Raw genomic sequence first — 15461 nt, forward strand, 5'->3', positions numbered from 1 at the left:
TGTGGCCCTCAGAGGAAAAAGTTTGGACACCCCTGCCATAAGCGCTATGAGATACGTTAATCATTTATTGCATCCGTATAAAAAAATTAAAAATTGAAAATGCAAAGCGACTTCTCATATTTTCTAAGACATGATAACTGTATCCAAAGATGCAAACTACCACGCTCTTGACCTTCCTTTTCCGGCTCCCCATCTAAAACGACTCCAACATCTCCCACTGCGTGTGCATATTGATCACAGCGGGGGCGAAAATGCAAAAAGTTGGGCAGCTGCGCTAAAACCGCACAAAATTGAGCTAAACGTAAAAGAGGCGAGCCGAGACGGCTTCATTAAAGCAAAAGACGCCAAAAAAAAAACGAGAGCTCCAAATTGCGACGAGGCGGTCGCAGGGACGGCGACGCGTGAACCACTGGGGCTTAATTACCTGAGGATTAGGACACGTTTCAGCGTCTTGCATAAGATGGCGCTGGTCATGATGAAACGCCACTAGGGGGGGGGGGGGGGGCGGGGGCGGGGGGTTCTGAAGGGAGGGCCAAACAAAAAGCTCGCACGTTGTTTGCGGGACGCCCCCCCGAGGGACGTGACGGCTGCCGGAGGAATGCTGACCTTCAAACACGGTTTCTTTCCTTTTTTTTTTTTTTTGTAAATGTAATTACTGTCACTTATTTCCCCCGCAGTTCAACGGGAGGCTGCCGCGCTGTCGTGAAAATGAAAGGCGGTTCAAATCGGAGAGGTAATTTGCCACGCTGTGTTTTTTTAAAGGAACATCGGGGCATGTTTGAGGCGACAGTCGGCGCTGGAGCAAGAAGCTGCGAGCGGCGCTACTTCGAAGCAGTCAGTCTCCATTTCTCGGCGTGAGCAGAGAGTCGTCTGGCGCACGGGTCCTCAAACTTGGGTTCGGGAGCCGTAGCTTGGTTGGGGGGGGGTAAGCCAAATCATTTGCAGTAAACGCCTGTCATGTATCGTCGCGTAAATCGCAAATCGGATTTCTTAAAGGGACAGCAACATGAAAAAAAATCAACTTTTTCGAGGTTTTTAGCAGCGTTCAAATGCAAATTCCTCACCAAAAACATGGAGGAAGTGGTGTTTTCTAGGGCTGGGAATCTTTGACTGTCTCACGATTCGATTCAATTACGATTTTTGGGTCTATGATTCAATTCAGAATGGATTTTCGATTCTCGATTCAAACGATTTTCGATTCACAATGATTTGATGGACAAATGATTTCTGCTTAAATTTACAGATATGCACAACATTGTCATGATCTATTCCAGTCTGCTTTGCAAGACAAAATGACAAATAGAGACATTAACTCATTCACTCCCAGCCATTTTCATGTTCTATTGCTATAAAAACCTGGAACCTACCAAAATAAAGATTGAAGTCTCTTCTTTCATCAGGAAAAAAAAGTGTATTTGTATCTGTTTTTACATTTTACAGCAATTAGCATTAGAATTAGCTGAGTTTCATCAGTATTCACAAACCTGTTGAAAACACTGGTAAAAAGAGCTTGTTGCAACATGGCCCTGGCTGATCTCTTATACTTTGCTGCCACTTGTTGGCCATTTTTTTCTTTTTTCTTTGTATAACTACCATTGCTTTAAGCGACCTCTTCAGGTCAAACTGCATCAAAGCCTTCATAATGCTCCAGCATACAAAAACCTAAAAAGAAAAAACAAACAAACGTATAAATACGTTTTTGGGAGTGAATGAGTTAAAGTGTCTTTTAAAAAAAAATAAAAATAAAATAATAATTTTTTTTGTAAGTGCCTTCTTCTTCATTTCTAATTTAAATAAAAATCGTTTTTTGGATATTAATCTCGATTCTTTTATGAATCGATTTTTTTGGCACACCCCTAGCATTTTCCTCCATTCACCCCTCTCTGAGAAATTCTAGGTTATTCTGCTCTCCAAGCAGCAGCCCCTCCCAACCTGAGAAAACAAGCCAGTGCTCACTTTATGACATCATAAAGTGCAGACCCACCCCCGCACCGCCTCTGCGGACTAAATCAATCACACGGGGAGAGGCGGGGTTTTATTGAACGGGCGTTTTATTTCCGTCTAACCAGCAAAACATCTAATATTTTATAAAAAGTTCACACTATTTTTTTTTTTAATCCTAAAAAAAAAAAAAAAAAATAAAAATAAAAAAAAGAGCATCAATGTTCTTGTAAAGATTATGACCAATTTTATTGGCGGAAAAAGAGACTATATATTTGTTTTGTTTTTTTCACTCAAAAATACACAATTGTTTATCTCTCCTACTGCATTTAGGGTTATTTGCATTAATTGGTCAATTATGAAAGCAAACATGGTCGCTGACTTGCTTAGCAACGTTGCACAGCTATGTTTTTTGTTTTTTTTGTTTGTTTGTTTACTTTGCACTGGAACACTTCCAGGTCTGACCTGGAAAATTCCAAGTGGGAAATGTCCTACTTGGCAAGATTTGAAATGTTGAGGGAAACAGAAAATGAACATTTCCATTCTACTTAATTCATTTATTTTTTTTTGCACCGTCTACTAATTTTTTTTAGAAAACTCCACTCAACACGTCCAATGGTATGTTTCATTGTTCCTGTGTTGCCGTTAATGAATGTGCAGACGTCACAGGATCCACTTTGCTTGATCACACAGTCTGGAAGACCACCTCCCTCCCCCCCATCAAACAATTGACCGGATGAAGAGTCTTTGTGTGGGTGCAGGAGGCGTGTCCTGGGGGTTAAGCTCACACCTGGCCCCCCCAATACAAACAACGACGACGGTGACTTGCGAAAGTAATCCGAGCCCGGAGCTATACGGGCCTCATATTTTCCCACCTGCTCACTCACCGACGAGACACACGACGCATCGTGAGATGCGGTGTCGTATTTTATGACGGCCACCAAAACCAATCCAATGATGCACGCCATTTTATATTAGGCAATAATTCACTGGATCCTCTCGGGGGTATTTTGTTCCAATGGAACGTCAGGAATATTCTGCACCAAAAGAAAGTACTGTCTAAGCCTTGGCTGAGGGCACTTGGCTGGTTGTCACATTTTTTACGGTGAGCGTTTTAACAGTTTCATTTGTGTTTTTCTAAGGCATAGACATGTTTCTAATCTTTTCGAAGGGTTTTTGCAAAACCAAGGGATTTTTTTCCGGGCTGATCGATCCAACTGTTAAACCGTTGTCGTCAGGGTGTGTGCTGTTTGGGGGTCACATTTGAACGCGGGGTCATACAAGATTCTACGTGATTTTTGCCCTCCAACCTGTGCCATGTTACAATACTGGAAAGTGCCCTAGTCAGATTTGGGCTGTTTCTCATCATCATTGGAAATATTTTCGGAATACAAAGCCATAGAGGCTTCTATTTAACTTCTACTACTTCTTCTGACATTGGGACACCCAAGTCAGGCTTGGTTGAACTTGAACTTCTTCCCCTCGGCTTTTAAAGCTGAACTATCCAACTGTATCTCCCACATCCTTCGACGATGTTGGTCAATGTTGGTTGTTTTGGCAGACTGCGTATCATTGTCAATGGAAGGTCATCCAGCCATCCATTTTCTGTACCGCTTACTCCTCACAAGGGTCGTGGGGGTGCTGGCGCCTATCCCAGCCCGGTTTTGGGCAGTAGGTGGGGGACACCCTCGGACTGGTCGCCAGCCAATCGCAGGGCACACAGAGACGAACAACCATCCACGCTCACAATCACACCTAAGGACAATTTGGAGAGCCCGATATGTAAATTAGGTGATTCGCACACATTTGACGCAAAATATGCCCACCCCAGTGCAAATGAGACTCATTGATATGCAGCGTCTAATTCACTAAAGCCAGCGCAAATAGCCACACCGAGTTTGCAAATAACGTTTTTGGAAAGCATGTATTAACCTGGCGCAACCTCGATCCCGGGATCATGACAGCAGTGCATGGCACGGTGCACCGTTGCTCTCTGGATGTTCACGCAGAGGCAGAGCGAGAGAGAAGGGGAGATGGCGGGGAGGCATTTTAGATGCTTACTGTACGCCCACGCCAACCTCTAAAAATCTATTTTTAAAAAAACGATCGCACCAATAATTTGTACTTTATGAATGAATGACGCTCTGTACAGCTTAATGCCGCTATAAACGCTTACTCTCGGTCCAACCTGGCTTTCTGATAACGTCATCGTTCTCCCAACTGTTACTACAACAACCATGTTGTTGGCGCAAATGTATTGCCATGTGTGGTAAACAAACAAACACCAACACAGGAAACTATTGGGCAGAGGACGTAATAAAGAATTGAAGTAGCCTCCACATGTCACATCCAAACTAATGAAGCCGTCGCCGCAGCGTGAGAATGAAGGCGCGGCAAGGTCAGACAAGCTAAACGTCTTTCTGCTCCTTTGAGGGAGCGTGGAGAGAAAAAAAAAGGTTGACGAGCGGGTCGCCGCGCGGCTCGGCCCTTCCGCGGGTGATTTGAAATGGCTCGTCGGGGGGGGAGGAAGGGAGGGCGAAAGCGTGTGGGCGTGTCCTAACATGGATGCCACACAGTCACGTGTTACGTTTTGATGGACTACGCGCATGCGTGATGCATCAGGGAGCCGCCTCGGCTAAACGTAAAGCCCCGGGGCCAAAAAAACACTCGGCTTGCGCCTGCTGAAAAAGCAGTTATGCAAGAATTATTGATTCCTTAGACACTTTAGAATTACTGACATCAGTGAAAAAAAAAAAATGACTACACGCAGAGATCCGTGTTATGGTTTCATTTATGCTTAAAGGATATACCGTTTAAAAAAATAAAAATAAAAAACAGAGCATACCAGCATATTCGTGCTCGTCCATCCATTTATATATATTCACTGTTTATCCTCTATTTATTTTTGAGGTGATTTCAACGTGATTTTTAGTCGGCCATTTTGGGCGGAAGCTGACATTTTTTCCCGGCAAATTCCAGGGCTCGCGCTTCAGCAAAATCCTACGAGGGATTTTTCCCACAAACGAGCCCTAATCGTTAACTCATTCACTCCCAGCTGTTTTACTGGATTTTGACTGATTTTGCAAGGCCCACAGAATATTGTGTTCTATATTTTATAAAAACATGGAACCTAACAAAAGGTTTAGCAAGTATATTTTTATGTTTCCGTTTTGCAGCAATTAGCATCGTAATATAGTTTTTCACAAATCTGTTTAAAACTGGGGAAAAGAGCTTTTTGCAACATGGCACCAGTTGATCTCTTATACTCTGCTGCCACCTACTGGCCGTTTTTGTAATAACTACCTTTGATTCAAGCATTCTCTTCAGTTCAGCGGCTGCATCAAAGCCTTCTGTATGCTCTAGCATTTAAAAACAAAAAAACGTATAAATACGTCTTTGGGAGCTAATGAATTAAGCAGGTTTTTCTCCGACAGATGGACCGCGCGAAATGCAAAACCTCGCGCCCGCGTGAGCTCATGTGGGCGCAGCGTGCCGCCAAAGTTTGATGATTATTTCTTGGATTTGCAATTAAAACGGAGGTACGAGGGCCCGCTAATCGCTGATTGCAGCTTTTAATTATGCATGGGTCTTGTAGTGGTGCCCCGATATGAGGACATATTTTGCCCCTCTTGTGTTGACTAAATAAGAAACCGTAGTGAATTTCTAAACCACTGAAAAGTATAAACACAATAATAAACCTTGAAATGACAAAACCACAACATTCCCGACGGACATCTTTTGTTTTTCTCACGCTAACATTTCTTTCAATTATTTTGACCTGCTTGTGTTACTATAAATGCGGTAGCTGGAATATTATAAAACGCCATATTGTGATGGAGAAATTAATTTTCATCAAATGCCTTTTATATCTTTGAAAAAGCTCAGATGCTCTATTGCACATATTTGACATTAAAAAAAAAATCTCAAGGCACACCAGCAAATGAAAATGTCATAAAACATATATATTCTGAAATGATGATGACCTCGTCTCTATTCACTCACAAATGCACTTGTAGCGTAAAATCTGGTCCTGTTTTGTTGAACACAAAACTAGCATAGTGTTGTATGAATGGTAACCGGTTGATACAGATAAGTGGACGAAGATTGAATTGTTCACCTGGTCACTATACGTCGTTGGCATAGATAAGATGGACAAAGATACGTTATTTGTTGAATAAATAAATATATATTTTTCGGATCAATTAGGTCAAGTTGGATCATTTTTTTCCACTCATATATCAGACCTCATCCAATGGCAAAGGTGTACCTGAGAAAATAGCTCGTGTAGCTGATAGCTTTCTACTACTGCCGTATCGAAATTATCGATATACTGACAGTAGATATCGATGTAATGTGTCCAGTTGTGCAGTGTTATGTTAGAAATGTTTATGCACTTTAATTTGTCTCACTTTACAATGTTTACAGTTAAATGGTTAAGAGGCAGTGAGGCACTATGGAGAACTTTGTACATTGTACAAAGTTTTAATAATAATTAGACATTTTCCTTTTTATGGGCATTTGTTGGCTTTTTCAGTCACATATCGAGATATGTTGCTAAATTCTTTTTTGATAATATATCAAAAATCGTAGCGCGGATATAGTGTATGTGATATCGATATCGTGAGCCAAATATCGTCACAGTATCGAATCGTGGGTTACCCGTATCGTATATTATATATATCTATATTTATTATTATTATTATTATTATCATTATTATTTATTTTAAAGACGAGGGAGTAACAATGTGGCGGCAACTTCAAACTTCTTCCTCAACGCCCTTTTCGCGCCCAAAATCACCCCCTTGAATTGAATCTCTAATTTCCAAGGTTACTCGGACACAAAAGGAAAACCGTTGTTATATATAACGAAAGAAAAACGTGAGCTCACTGCAAAATGATCAGTTTGCCTGGTTTTAATCAGTATTTTTCTTGAGTAAAATGAACATATTTGTACAACGTTTTCAACTGCGGAACGTCTAAGCTATCATTTTTGTGCTTTTTCGGTAACACCATGAGATGCCACAAGATGGCGCCAAAGCCCAAACTCATGGGAATGTACTGTAGCACCGTAATTGATGTCAAAGAAGTACGTCGTAAGTAAGTGATGTCTTGAATGTTCGAAGACGTTTGTTTGGGGAGGAACGTGTGTGTTATTGAAATCAAATATTCTGTAAACCATACCAACAGTAATATGCTGAGATGAATTATGAATGTTAAACTGTTTGACGATCATCGTTTACGGTTGATTTACGGTTTGAATTATTAAATGGAGCCGAAAAGGGAGGACAGGGAATGGGACGGGGCGCGAAATGCAAAAAACATCAGCGTATAACTGAAGCACAGTGAAAGGCAATGGAGAGAGAAAAATAGTGTTACATCTTCAAAAAAAAATATCAATATACGTGTTTCACAAAAAAATGTGGTTTAAAAAAAGAAAAAGAAAAAATCAAAAACACTAAAATCTGTGAAAATACGAATCCGCAGGCGCCGAACGCGAGCGTATAGGCAATTTTCACAAAAAATATTGTCCAAGTCAGTCATTGCATTTTTTCGCTGTTTCACAGCAGGACAATTTTTTCTCGAGCTTTTATTTTCATGGAGCGCCGAAAGACTGGAGCTGCGATTCGAACCCCCGAAACTCTGAACTCTAAGGCAAGATGTGCTAACCACTAGGGGTGTGAATTGCCTAGTACCTGACGATTCGATTCGTATCACGATTCACAGGTCACGATTCGATTCGATACCGATTAATCCCGATACGAATTTATAAGTCGATTGTTGCGATTTTTTTTCATTCAAATTTAGAAAATACTAATCAGTAAGCTTGTAGAGTGTAAGATTTATATGAAAATGTATGATTTATTTATCTGAAATTTCAGTCTTATAGAGGTTGTAATCTGTTTCATGTTTGAACAGCATTAAAATAAAATATTAAGGCTTAATGTTCCGTTCATATAACATTCTTCCATGCTCAAGGTGTGAATCCTAAAAAAAATAAAAAAATAAAAAAAATAAAAAATAAAAAAATAAAAATCGATTCTGCCGATTATTGAATCGATTCGAGAATCTCGCGATGTAGTATCGCGATATATCGCCGAATCGATTTTTTTTTTTTTTACACCCCTACTAACCACATAGCTCCCTCCAGGTGGCTCGATTAGCCGCCATATTACTCCGATTTCAATCTAAAAGCGAATCCATGACATCATGCTCCGCCCACATTGATCGGCAAGAAGGTTCGCATCGCCGTCTGGATCGGGGCCCGTTTTGAGCAACTACTACTACATGCTACCTTTTTTTCAAGCCAACGATGAACTCAAACTGCCATAATTCAACATCCGATTACGTCCGTTACTACACCACGCACCTCAAAGGACACACGCAGACACAGAATGAAACAATCATTAATGGAAGAGTGGACACACGTTGTTTTTTTTTTTACAGCCAGCCAATCAGAGCAGGAGATGGTCTTGAGCTACTAGTGCTGCAGCCCCCCCCCCCAACAATGGCTCCCGGGGGTGCGTGTGTGTGTGTCTCTCTCTTTCTCTCTCACACTCACTCACTCACTCACTCACTTACTCACTGCTCTCACACGGTTTGGGAACTCCTCAAAATGAAGCGTATGACAAAACAAAACACATTACCAAGCGTGATCATTGCTTATTAATAACACTGTCGGACATTTTAGGAAACAATTTTCAATTATAAAAAAAAAAAAAACAGGAGATGTGTTTATAAACAATGAAACATTTTATGCATACATATATGTTTTATGAACATCATGTATACAGTCTGCACAAATATTTTTAATATACAATCTGAAATTTAAAAAAAATATAAAAAATTATTTTTTAATAAAAGTGTTACAAACACAGTCTGCACAAATATTTTTAATATATAATCTGAAATTTAAAAAAATATCAAAAATAATTTAATAAAAATGTTCCAAATTGAAATTGAAAAAAAATATTTTTAAAAATACAATAAAATAAATAAGAATTAAATATATATAAAAAAAGAGTAATTTTATTTTTTTTTGCTTTTTTTTTTTAAATATTTCAAAAATATGTAACGAATGAATGATGTTAAATATCAGTGTTAATAAAATATTTGCCGATTTAATACGTTTTTTTTTTTTATCCGTTTCTAACAGTAGCACCACAGTCCAATTTGCAAAGTTTCTTTTCTCCTACCCAACCTATGCACTCCATATGTTCACTACAAGTCCCATTCAAAATGAACATCTCATCATCATAATAGCAACCACGAGGGCACGTTAGCCCCTTGCTAAGCCCGCATTTCGTCACGTATGCACGAAAACACGCAGCGAGCAAGCAGGTAGAGGCTGCACCATGCCTGCATGCGTGCGAGCGAGCGAGCTGCATGTGCACGGCCGGGACCGAAGGTGCGGTTCGGATGGGAGGGGGGAGAAAAAGAGAGGAGACCAGATAGAGATGAGAGGAGAGGAGAGGAGAGGAGAGCCACATCTGCGTGCACCATGTACATTTCAACGAGCATTTCTGCAGCTTACCATGGTGGAGACGATGCAGCAGGTCCCGTCCGGGTCCACACTTGACTTGATGAGCCCCCCCCACACACACACACACACACACACCCTCGTGGATGCGCCTTATTTCCACAGTGCACGACGCTGCATGGAAAGGAAAAAAAAAAAAAAAAAAAAAAGAGGGAGCCAAATCGTCCTGTGCTCCTTCCTTCCGTGCGCGCCGCTCCAGATAATTTAAAAAAAAAAAAAAAAAAAAAGGGGGGTGCTGCTCCCGCACACGCACGTCAACACGTCCACGTTGCTGGAATGCGCGTGATCGTTCCCTGGAATTGAGGATGGGGAGGGAGGGAGGGAGGGGGGTGGGGGGGTTTGGGAGAGCAGGAAAACGAGGTGTCACGGTGCCGAGGCAGCCAGGCGATGTGCATGCAGGGGAGTGACAAGCTGCTTCTGCTTCTGCTTCTGCTTCTGCGTGCTCCCACTCACTGAGCACACGCGAGGCGCAAGAGTGTGCGGGGACGCCCCCTTCGGTGCGAGGAGGCGCGAGTCCCTGCAAGTGGCTGCTGCGCTCTCTCTCTCTCTCTCCTTACTCTCTCTCTCTCTCTCTCTCTTCCTCCACCCTCCCTCACTCCAACTTACTGCATTCATATTTAACGGATAGTCAAAAGACTGAGTTCATTAGATGTTATAGTCACTGAATACACTGATTTACAGTTCAGATAGCTAATATTAGTAATAGTAGCTTTATTCGCACACGGTTAAAAAGGCTCTTTGCAAAAATCATGTTCTATGCATTTGTGGAATAAGAATTATTATTACTATTATTATTATTATTATTATTAATTATAATTAGTATATAATTAATTACAATTATATATTATTATACAGTTCAGATAGCTAATATTAGTAATAGTAGCACATGGTTAAAAAGGTTGACAAGTCAAAAATGTTCTTTGCAAAAATCATGTTCTATGCATTTGTGGAATAAGAATTATTATTATTATTATTATTATTAATTATAATTAGTATATAATTAATTATAATTAATTACAATTATAATTAATTATAATTATTATATATTATTATACAGTTCACATAGCTAATATTAGTAATAGTAGCTTTATTCGCACACGGTTAAAAAGGTTGACAAGTCAAAAATGTTCTTTGCAAAAATCATGTTCTATGCATTTGTGGAATAAGAATTATTATTATTATTATTATTATTATTATTATTATTATTATTAATTATAATTAGTATATAATTAATTATAATTAATAATAATTAATTACAATTATTATAATTATTATATATTATTATACAGTTCAGATAGCTAATATTAGTAATAGTAGCTTTATTCGCACACGGTTAAAATGGTTGACAAGTCAAAAATGTTCTTTGCAAAAATCATGTTCTATGCATTTGTGGAATAAGAATTATTATTATTATTATTATTATTATTAATTATTATTATTAATTATAATTAGTATATAATTAATTATAATTAATTATAATTATTATATATTATTATACAGTTCAGATAGCTAATATTAGTAATAGTAGCTTTATTCGCACACGGTTAAAATGGTTGACAAGTCAAAAATGTTCTTTGCAAAAATCCTGTTCTATGCATTTGTGGAATAAGAATTATTATTATTATTATTATTATTATTATTATTATTAATTATTATTATTAATTATAATTAGTATATAATTAATTACAATTATTATAATTATTATATATTATTATACAGTTCAGATAGCTAATATTAGTAATAGTAGCTTTATTCGCACATTGTTAAAATGGTTGACAAGTCAAAAATGTTCTTTGCAAAAATCATGTTCTATGCATTTGTGGAATAAGAATTATTATTATTATTATTATTATTATTAATTATAATTGGTATATAATTAATTATAATTAATAATAATTAATTACAATTATTATAATTATTATATATTATTATACAGTTCAGATAGCTAATATTAGTAATAGTAACTTTATTCGCACACGGTTAAAAAGGTTGACAAGTCAAAAATGTTCTTTGCAAAAATCATGTTCTATGCATTTGTGGAATAAGAATTATTATTATTATTATTATTATTATTATTAATTATAATTAGTATATAATTAATTATAATTAATTACAATTATTATAATTAATTATAATTATTATATATTATTATACAGTTCAGATAGCTAATATTAGTAATAGTAGCTTTATTCGCACCCTTTTAAAATGGTTGACAAGTCAAAAATGTTCTTTGCAAAAATCATGTTCTATGCATTTGTAGAATAGAATTAGCAATAAATAAATAAAATCGCTTGTTTTTTTGTTTTTTTTAGCCATTTCAGGGGGCAGCCATTTTGTGACGAGGAACTTCAAACCAGGAAGTATGCACGGGAACGCCCCTTTGAACTCGGGAACCTGATGCTGCATTCGAGGACGGTCGGAAGTCGGAAATATCCGAGTTCAAACCAGGAAGTGTGTCCGGAACTCGGAAATTCCACTGGCGAAGTAAAAAAAAAAAAAAAAAAAAAACAAGGACCCCGACTTCACCCCGGACTAAAATGTGACATCACTCTGAATGTCAAAACACAATTTACTCGAGTATAAAACTAGATAGCTTTCTTCATTCATAAATATTCACCATAACTTTATGTAAAACAACGTACGTGACAGTATTGCATGAAATTATACGGTCAACTACTTAACTGTATGGGATGCTTATTAAATAAGATTAAAACAATAAATGAAGCAAAAATGCAAAAAGGTAAGTTTTCTGGAGGTCAAATTGAGTTTTGAGGACCAAAATAAAAAACAATTTATCACTATCCGCCATTTTGGTTGTTTACTTTCACCTCGAACGCTTTGAGGTCGGAACTGGGAAGTTTCAACTCGGATATTTCCGACTTCCGACCATCCTCGAATGCAGCACGAGTAGAGACAAAACCGTTTATGGCAAAACATAATTTACACAATATTAAAAAAAAAATTCTATTTATTTAACATTAATTTAATTATTTGAAAAAAAAACTCCAACGTGATTTTGACTGACATAACAAGAACAACCACCAATTTATTGCAAGCAGCCATCTTGGTTGTTTACATTTGCCTCAAATGCTTTGAAGTCAGAACTGGGAGACTTCCCACGTTCCTCGAATGCAGCATAAGGGCTCAGGTAGCTACCAATCAAGGCTCACCTGTTTGATGGGTTTGGTCATGTGATGATAGCAAGCTGAGCCTCGACACCGTGATGTCATTTTCAGTCGACAGTATGTGGCTGTACAAGGCAAAATGGCCGCCTCCTGAGATGGATAAAAACGATTGTCAAGAAAAATTTCGACAAGACTTAAATTTTTAGAAAATGTCACATTGTAAATCAACAGAATGAGAAATTAAATAATGTCATTAGTGAGAAACCACAACAATATTATTTGCGGGCGTACCTAATGTCGTGTCCCGCCCGCCCTTCAGCGGACTATTTGACTGAAAGCCTGCGAGCTGATTTGCCGCAACCAATTGTAACCTTTGACCTGTGTAGTTTGGAAGGTGAAGCAAAATCACCATCTGTCTATTGTCCCGCTTCTAAATCCTTAAACACGTTGCCCGATCCCGGTCGGAGCTGCCGGTCAAGAGTTCCTGGCCCTGGAAGTGTGTTTGGTCACCCCCAGGCCGGACGGCGACTTGTGGGGAGGGGGCGGTCCTCAAATTTGCCGCATTGTGTGTCGAGAAGCTAATCTGGGTGGGGTCGGCTCAGAAAGTGACTGCAAAGTGAAAGACGCTTTCACATGTAAAAATGGCGGCGGGGGCCCGCGAGGGGATTTGGCCCCTGCATCCGTGTGGGAATGCTCGCTTTTTTTTTTTTTCCTTTTTTTTTTGCGTGACTTCCCGATGGCAAGTTTGGGGAGGTAGAATGGAGGCGGAGTCGCCAGCACGATGACGAATGAATGCTCTGGATTTAGTTTCCACATGACCATTGTGATTGGATGGGTGACTGAACATTGGATCCCACTTCTGACACACAATTTTTTATTTTTTTGCAACTTTTTTTGTTGTTAGACAAACATTGAAACACAAAGAACATTATTTTTGTTTTCGGATGCATAACCTCACTCACAACTCTCGCATACCGGACTGGATGTGGCTCCATGGCGCCCACTTCTGACACCAAATATTTTGGCAATATTCTCTATATTATCATACAAAAGATTGAAGAACAGGAGTACTAATTTTGACATCTACATGGTCAATACTCGGATCCAATTTCTGACACCAAATATTTTTGGCATATTATCATACAAAATATAAAAAAAAAAAAAAAAAAACGGAGTACTGATTTCAGGATGCACAACCTCCAGTTCCCCAAATCACACCTGGATGTCCTCCTTTAATCCCACTTCTGATACCATTTTTTATTTTATTTTTTTGGCAATATTTCCTATGACTCTAATAAACGCTGATTCTTCTTCTTCATGAACCCCGGTGCAGCCACAAAATCCCACAAAGACATCTACATGGCCGATACTCGGATCCAATTTCTGACACCAAATATTTTTGGCATATTATCATACAAAATATTTAAAAAAAAAAACAACAACAAAAAACAAAAAAAAAACAAAAAAACAGGAGTACTGATTTCAGGATGCACAACCTCCAGTTCCCCAAATCACACCTGAATGTCCTCCTTTAATCCCACTTCTGATACCATTTTTTATTTTTATTTTTTGGCAATATTTCCTATGACTCTAATAAACGCTGATTCTTCTTCTTCACGACCCCCGGTGCAGCCACAAAATCCCACAAAGACATCTACATGGTCGATACTCGGATCCAATTTCTGACACCAAATATTTTTGGCATATTATCATACAAAAGATAAAAATTAAAAAAAACAGGAGTACTAATTTTGTCTCAGGATGCACAACCTCCAGTTCCCCAAATCACACCTGGATGTCCTCCTTTAATCCCACTTCTGATACCATTTTTTATTTTATTTTTTTGGGGCAATATTTCCTATGACTCTAATAAACGCTGATTCTTCTTCTTCATGAACCCCGGTGCAGCCACAAAATCCCACAAAGACATCTACATGGTCGATACTCGGATCCAATTTCTGACACCCTGATATACTTTTTTTTTTATTTGTTTATTTTTATTTTTTGCAATTTACATACAGTATTTGTATTTGTGTAATTTTTGAACAAATCAGAGCAAGATTTACCGTGTGTTGACTCAAATCAGATTTGATCCACATCACCTTTTTGGTTGTAGCGAATTTTTTTCCCCCTTCAATTTGTTGCCGTTATTTATTAATTTATTGTTTTTAATTGTCTCTGTTTGTGCATGTCTCATGTTTACTCGATGTACCGAATTTTGTATGTATGTAATGATGCTTGCTTCTAAAATGCTCCATAAATGAAGTTGACTTAAAGTGATACTTTACTTATTTCGCCATTTTTGGCAGTCAAACATGAATATTTTGCCTCTAATAAATTGAATAATTTTCATTATTTTTCATGTACAATTAGTACCTTTTAAAAACACATTTTGCAACCTGCTGCCGACTGAAAATGACATCACAAGTGCTCAGGTAACCAATCACAGCTCAGCTTGTGAATGTCACATGACCAAACCAAGAAAACAGGTGAGCTGTGACTGGTTGCCTGAGTCCTTGTGATGTCATTTTCAGTCGACAGCAGGTTGCAAAATGTGTTTTTAAAGGTACTAATTGTATGTGGAAAAATAATGAAAGTATCATAAATTATAGACAAAATATTAACTTTCTATTGCTATAATGGGCTAAATAAGTGAAGTATCCCTTTAAGCATGTTGTTAGTCACACCTGAAACCTCATCCAAGTGGAAGAAAATGCGCTCAATGAATGGAGACTCAAACGAGATCCAGAATCCGTTTTGTGTTTACATTTGATGCCTTTTTTCCTTCCAATGTCGACCAAATACTAAAATAAAAATGACGAATCTGCTCAAATCTGAACCAATTGGACCAAAATCCA

General features: G+C 38.2%; 1 protein-coding gene across 5 annotated transcripts in view; it reads right to left on the minus strand.

Moving 5' to 3' along the window:
* The window catches only part of tenm4 (teneurin transmembrane protein 4), a 321917-nt gene that overhangs the window by 210712 nt on the left and 95744 nt on the right, over positions 1-15461 (minus strand). For 4 of the 5 annotated variants that reach the window (XM_077540676.1, XM_077540675.1, XM_077540674.1 and 1 more), the window contains exons 4-5: positions 12649-12753; positions 9473-9771 (exon numbers count right to left, since the gene is read on the minus strand). The gene's annotated coding sequence lies outside the window, so the exon portion shown is untranslated. Of the gene's footprint in view, positions 1-9472; positions 9865-12648; positions 12754-15461 lie in introns of those variants that run through there. The other variant, XM_077540672.1, reaches the window with a different exon arrangement.

The sequence above is a fragment of the Festucalex cinctus genome, chromosome 13 (assembly GCF_051991245.1).
Source record: "Festucalex cinctus isolate MCC-2025b chromosome 13, RoL_Fcin_1.0, whole genome shotgun sequence".
In the NCBI taxonomy this organism is placed as follows: Eukaryota; Metazoa; Chordata; class Actinopteri; order Syngnathiformes; family Syngnathidae; genus Festucalex; species Festucalex cinctus.